The sequence below is a fragment of the Schistocerca serialis genome, chromosome 1, assembly GCF_023864345.2.
Source record: "Schistocerca serialis cubense isolate TAMUIC-IGC-003099 chromosome 1, iqSchSeri2.2, whole genome shotgun sequence".
Lineage (NCBI taxonomy): Eukaryota > Metazoa > Arthropoda > Insecta > Orthoptera > Acrididae > Schistocerca > Schistocerca serialis.
Window position 1 is genome coordinate 98,459,280 of NC_064638.1, and position 5,987 is coordinate 98,465,266.

Below are 5,987 nucleotides of genomic sequence, written 5' to 3' on the forward strand. Positions count from 1 at the left end.
GCGCAAAACAAACCCCCACCCTTTGTGAGCGTGTGGTTGCTATTCTGTCATTCTGCGCAACAGATTAATCTGAGATGTACCCTTTACCCTGTGGCTCCTGCAAGGTGCAATTTCCACCCCCACACTACTGCAGAAGTCAGACAGACGCTCCTAACGTTCTAAAGCGAAATGCCTGAAAAACTTTCAGCAATAAATATTTTGTGGAGTCGTCCGCTGTAAGGAAATGACACAAAAATTCACAAAATTTCTTGCATAACTGGTGGGATACTTGGGTACTGGAGCGGTGCTAGTTAGTGTAAGAAAAACATGAAACTACCCAAAATTATTATTTATTTTGCTAAAATTCTGAGAAACTTCAATGGCACTTTTAGTTATGAACTGAACAAGTTATTTCCAGGTTCTTCTCGGAATGTGAAGTTACCTCTTAAGGATAGGATTCGTTAATGAAATTTCTATACAAAGTTCAAGATTGTTATTCACTTGGCAGAATGGCTGATAGCCACACCTACTCAACTTGAATAATTACCCGTTAGAATGTTGCTAGGTACGGTAGAGGCTGTCGCGTGTGAAATGCAGTGAAGTGTACTGTTGTGAAGGGAATATGGGGCTCGCAAGGGCTGTAGCGCACAATACCGTAAGCTGCGATGTCTGCTGTCTGCGCCGCTCGCTGCTGACAAATAAGGTAACTCTCGTTCCATCTGGATTGACCTTCGCCAATCAAACTCTCCCTACGCCTTCATGAAGTCAAGGGCTCCTATTCGCCCCTAGTGTAACTATTGGCGTGGTACACTGGTCAGATAACCAGTCCACCGCGATACCACTCAAAAATTCGCTCGCAGACCTTTAACTATAACTCTGTCTGTTCACACCGCACAATAAGTGTGGCGGCCAACACAGTGAACAACGCTTAATCGCAAGGACTCAATACAGAGTCGCACTCGATTCGCTCTCGACAGAGGTGCTCTCCCAGTGAAGTACTAAGGAGGTTCTTGTTCCTCGCTCTTTGAGTACACGTACGCTCATGTGTTCTCGATCTAAGAGCGACAACGGAACGGCCCCTCTCCACGCCAGACGTGAAGGGATATATCTTTCGGTCTCTTCCATTACTCGTTCAGCTCAAGGCGTCAGGAATATCGTCTGCCCATCAGTATTGCTCTTCTAAAACTGGAGAAGGACGTTTCGTTTAAGGCGACCAATCTGGGAGTCTGTAGGATCGGCGTTTGGCGTTTGCTGTCTTCCTGTGAAAACCCTCGAAACTGCGTGCTCTGTTTGTACAGAATGCGTAGATTGGGCGCTCTCACGCAATGTAGTGGAATTTCCTTTTAAGCCGAACACGGGGTCTCCTTTCACTCGGGCAAACGCTGTCTGCTCGACGGGCGGTCGAGGTTGACTCGTCCTCTGAAGCGACCGGCGTCCCGTTGTGCGGTTTTGCGCCTCCCAAACTAAAAGCTGCTGTAACAGTCGTGTCTGGAATGTATGTGTGTACGCCAGCCTCGAGTATTTCAACCACGGTGCGCTTACTTGTTATTTGCACTATGTTTACACGAATTCAGAACCGCTCGGCTACTGAGGCCGACGAGTCAAAAAACCCTCAAGTGAATTGGAAGGTGGTTGGCGGACGATACACTTGGTTACACTGGGTACATACGTCTGATCCACATGGTATATCACAGTCAATGGTAAACAGATCACCCGATCACACCTCCACAAGGTAAATATGGCGGAATTGCCTCTATGTGTAGGCTGTGGAACACCAGACACGGACGATAACCAGATAACATATGTCGCAGCAGAAGACGTACGGCGCTTGGTGCGACAAATATTGACTCCGGAACACATCATACCTCGGCTTCTGCTACTTTCCGATCAACAGTATTTTCCACGCACCAACATCAACGCAGTCACGTGGATCCGTGGGTATTCGGTACAATACTTACTTCACGATGCACCTAAAGACTTATGGAGCAACCAACAAAAACTTCATGCAAGATTGTACGGAACCCAAAACACGGACAATATTTTTCTAATGACTTTAGGAGTGCCATACGCGACCCCCCACGCAGCCAGATCATCAACAGGTAGGAGAAGATACCCATTGACTGGGTTGACAAGACTATGTCCGATTCCCGGTGGAATTACATACGACATACGTGAAGCCATACCTGGATGATGAAGCGTAAGGAGAGTAGCGACACACCCTTCTGCATTGTGTACGAAGCACTTTTTTTCGTTTTCCCCATACAAATGACCTCGGTGTAGGAAAGTACCGAAATTTTGTTTTGTTTACTCAGAGCACGATGCTTTGATAGGTACATTATTTTTGTTGTGGTATAAAGTAAATACATATTATGAATCTACTTTAAATAAGTAAATAAAAATAAATAAATAAATGTATACCACTGGATTTGAAAAAATTTTTTTCCTCTTCGTGTTTGCAACACATTCTGAGACTTCGTTAAGTATTTTTCTGAAATATTCGTTGTAACTTACACGTAAGAGCGCACTTTCTTAGTAACGAATATCTCCGATTTCATGACTTCCATATGTTGAAGAAATCAAAGATAAAATTACTGTGTGTGAAACAAATGACAGTGACATTTATAGTACTTCTTGTCACAAATAATTCACCATTTTTTTCGGAATACGTAGGGATTACCGAGTGTGGTCGGACGGGAATTTCAGAGTACAAAATAAATTACTGCGAACTTAACTAGTAACAATTGTCTTTATAGTCTAGCTTGTCACAAGTATTTATCTGCGATCGAATCCTTAACAACAGTAGACAGAGACTATATTTTCAGACTATACCAATATAGGCTGACAGCCCTGCCGCAGTGGTAACACCGGTTCCCGTCAGATCACCGAAGTTAAGCGCTGTCGGGCTGGGCTAGCACTTGGATGGGTGACCATCCAGTCTGCCGAGTGCTTTTGGCAAGCGGGGTGCAGTCAGCCCTTGTGAGGCAAACTGAGGAGCCTGTCTCGGAAACTGACATACGGCCAGAGAGCGGTGTGCTGACCACATGCTCCTCCATACCTGCATTCAGTGGCGCCTGTGGGCTGAGGATGACACGGCGGCCGGTCGGTACCTTTGGGCCTTCATAGCTTGTTCGGGAGGAGTTTACAAATATATATATGAAACATTTTGATTCATCAGATGCATATTATAGACTACAACGAACGTCTATAGCTGCACTCGCCACACGCTCTTGAAAAAGCGATTTCTTAAATTTTGTTTTTATGAACCAAATCGTTGATGTATCATATGGGGAAGTAGGCTACTTCATCATCTGGATCTCTAGGAGCTAGCTACAACAACATTCAATGCATCTTTAAACAATTTTTCGGGTTCGTGGAGATGGGTTAAGGCAGTTTATTCCCATACGCGTTTCGCTTCTTTTATTTGTGAAACATCACGAAATAAGGGAGCGAAAATCCTATGGCAATAAACGAACTGTCATCAGTTATTTTCACAGACGGTACGTACTTCCATGAATTTTAAAGCAACTAAGGAACGACGGAAAAGAAAAAAAATCACGAAATTTTCGGGTGTTTCTATAGTTGTATTTGTATAATGTGGTACTACACTCCATTCCTAGCTCATATTCCGAAACGTAAGATCCAAAACCAGACGTCGATGTGAATGAGAATAAAATGAAAATGTGACATTCACGACAGTTTCCAGAACACAGTCAATATTCTATCGTTAGCATGCATTCAAGGAAGCCGGTGGTCAGCGAAATTTGAACAATATTATGTGTTCTAATCACACTTTTCTGTACTGTGAAGAATGGCATGTCTGCGTCGACTGCTAGCCACTTCGAGTTCGTGCCGCTGTGGCGTTGCAGTGCGCATGCGCGGATCCGAGGCAGATTGCTTTTCATTGGTTGGCGTAAGGAGAACTGACAACAGCGTTTAGGTTCGGTAGGACCGTTCGGCATCGCTTTCGAAATGCTTACAGAATGATATTGAGGCTCTGTTTCGAAAACAAGACCGTTCAGTGCGCTCGCGTACCGAAACGCAAAATGGCGGAGAGATATAGAACAGGGCCCAAATGGGTGGAGCTCATCCTAGCTCGACTGATGCGGATCGCAGCAAGCCCACGGTATGTCTGTGTTATCGATATGCGTTGCCGACTTTGAGGAGATACCGCGATCTCTGGACAGTGCCACAGGGAGTGTGAAGTTCAGTGCATGCTCCCTTGAACATGAATGCATGTCTACATCTCCATCCACATACATACTCCGCAATCCACCATACGGTGCGTGGCGGAGGGTACCTCGTACCACAACTAGCATCTTCTCTCCCTGTTCCACTCCAAAACAGAACGAGGGAAAAATGACTGCCTATATGCCTCTGTACGAGCCCTAATCTCTCTTATCCTATCTTTGTGGTCTTTCCGCGAAATGTAAGTCGGCGGCAGTAAAATTGTACTGCAGTCAGCCTCAAATGCTGGTTCTCTAAATTTCCTCAGTAGCGATTCACGAAAAGAACGCCTCCATTCCTCTAGAGACTCCCACACGAGTTCTTGAAGCATTTCCGTAACACTCGCGTGATGATCAAACCTACCAGTAACAAATCTTGCAGCCCGCCTCTGAATTACTTCTATGTCCTCCCTCAATCCGACCTGATATGGATCCCAAAACGCTCGAGCAGTACTCAAGAAGAGGTCGTATTTGTGTTTTATAAGCTGTCTCCTTTACAGATGAACCACATCTTCCCAAAATTCTACCAATGAACTGAAGACGACTATCCGCCTTCCCCACAACTGCCATTACATGCTTGTCCACTTCATATCGCTCTGCAATGTTACGCCCAAATATTTAATCGACGTGACTGTGTAAAGCGCTACACTACCAATGGAGTATTCAAACATTACAGGATTCTTTTTCCTATTAATCTGCATTAATTTAAATTTATCTATATTTAGAGTTAGCTGTCATTCTTTACACCATTCACAAATCCTGTCCAAGTCATCTTGTATCCTCACTCAACGACGACGCCTTCCCGTACACCACAGCATCATCAGCAAACAGCCGCACATTGCTGTCCACCACATCCAAAAGATCAAAAAATGGTTCAAATGGCTCGGAGCACTATGGGAGTTACTAGCTGTGGTCATCAGTCCCCTATAACTTAGAACTACTTAAAATTAACCAACCTAAGGACATCACACACATCCATGCCCGAGGCAGGATTCGAACCTGCGACCGTAGCAGTCGCGCGGTTCCGGACTGCGCGCCTAGAGCCGCGAGACCACCGCAGCCGGCTCCAAAATATCATTTATGTAGATAGAAGACAACAGCGGACCTACCACACTTCCCTGGGGCACTCCAGATGATAGCCTCACCTCCGATGAACACTCACAAAGGAATAGACACGGCTGTTTCAACTTATAAGGTGACCGCTCATGTAAAGCGTAAAATCCGTGTTCGAGTACTGGTCCGGCATAAATTCTCAAATTCACATTTGTTTTCCAGTGGTAGCTGTGGTGGTAGTGTATTTGCATCTTGCTGCTACATTTCATGATTTAATACGGGTATAAATCGTCAGCAATGTTTGTTCCTTGGGAAATGCATGCATGTCCAAAGGAACGTCGCATCGAATTTTACAGACACTGTGAACTTCTGACACTGATCTAATGTATTTCATGCTAAAAACAAGGCAACTTATGAGGAAACTAGATCCTAAGTCTCTTCGTGTGCGAGAATCACATAATTGTGCCAGCACTATGGGAAGGTCAGATGCGCCCATGTATCGTGCTCAGGTAACCGAAGTGGTGAAGGCGACCGCGCAAAAAAAAAGGTTCAAATGGCTCTAAGCACTATGAGACTTAAAATTTGAGTGATGAGTCCTCTAGACGTAGAAGTACTTAAACCTAACTAACCTAAGGACAAATGGTTAAAATGGCTGTGAGCACTATGGGACTTAATATCTGAGGTCATCAGTCCCCTAGAACTTAGAACTACTTAAACGTAACTAACCTAAGA

The 5,987-nt window shown here is 44.7% G+C and overlaps 1 pseudogene; it reads left to right on the forward strand.

The window, feature by feature from the left end:
• Positions 1–2,816: 2,816 nt before the first annotated feature.
• Positions 2,817–2,934, forward strand: LOC126428885 (5S ribosomal RNA; annotated as a pseudogene).
• The last annotated feature ends 3,053 nt before the right edge of the window (positions 2,935–5,987 follow it).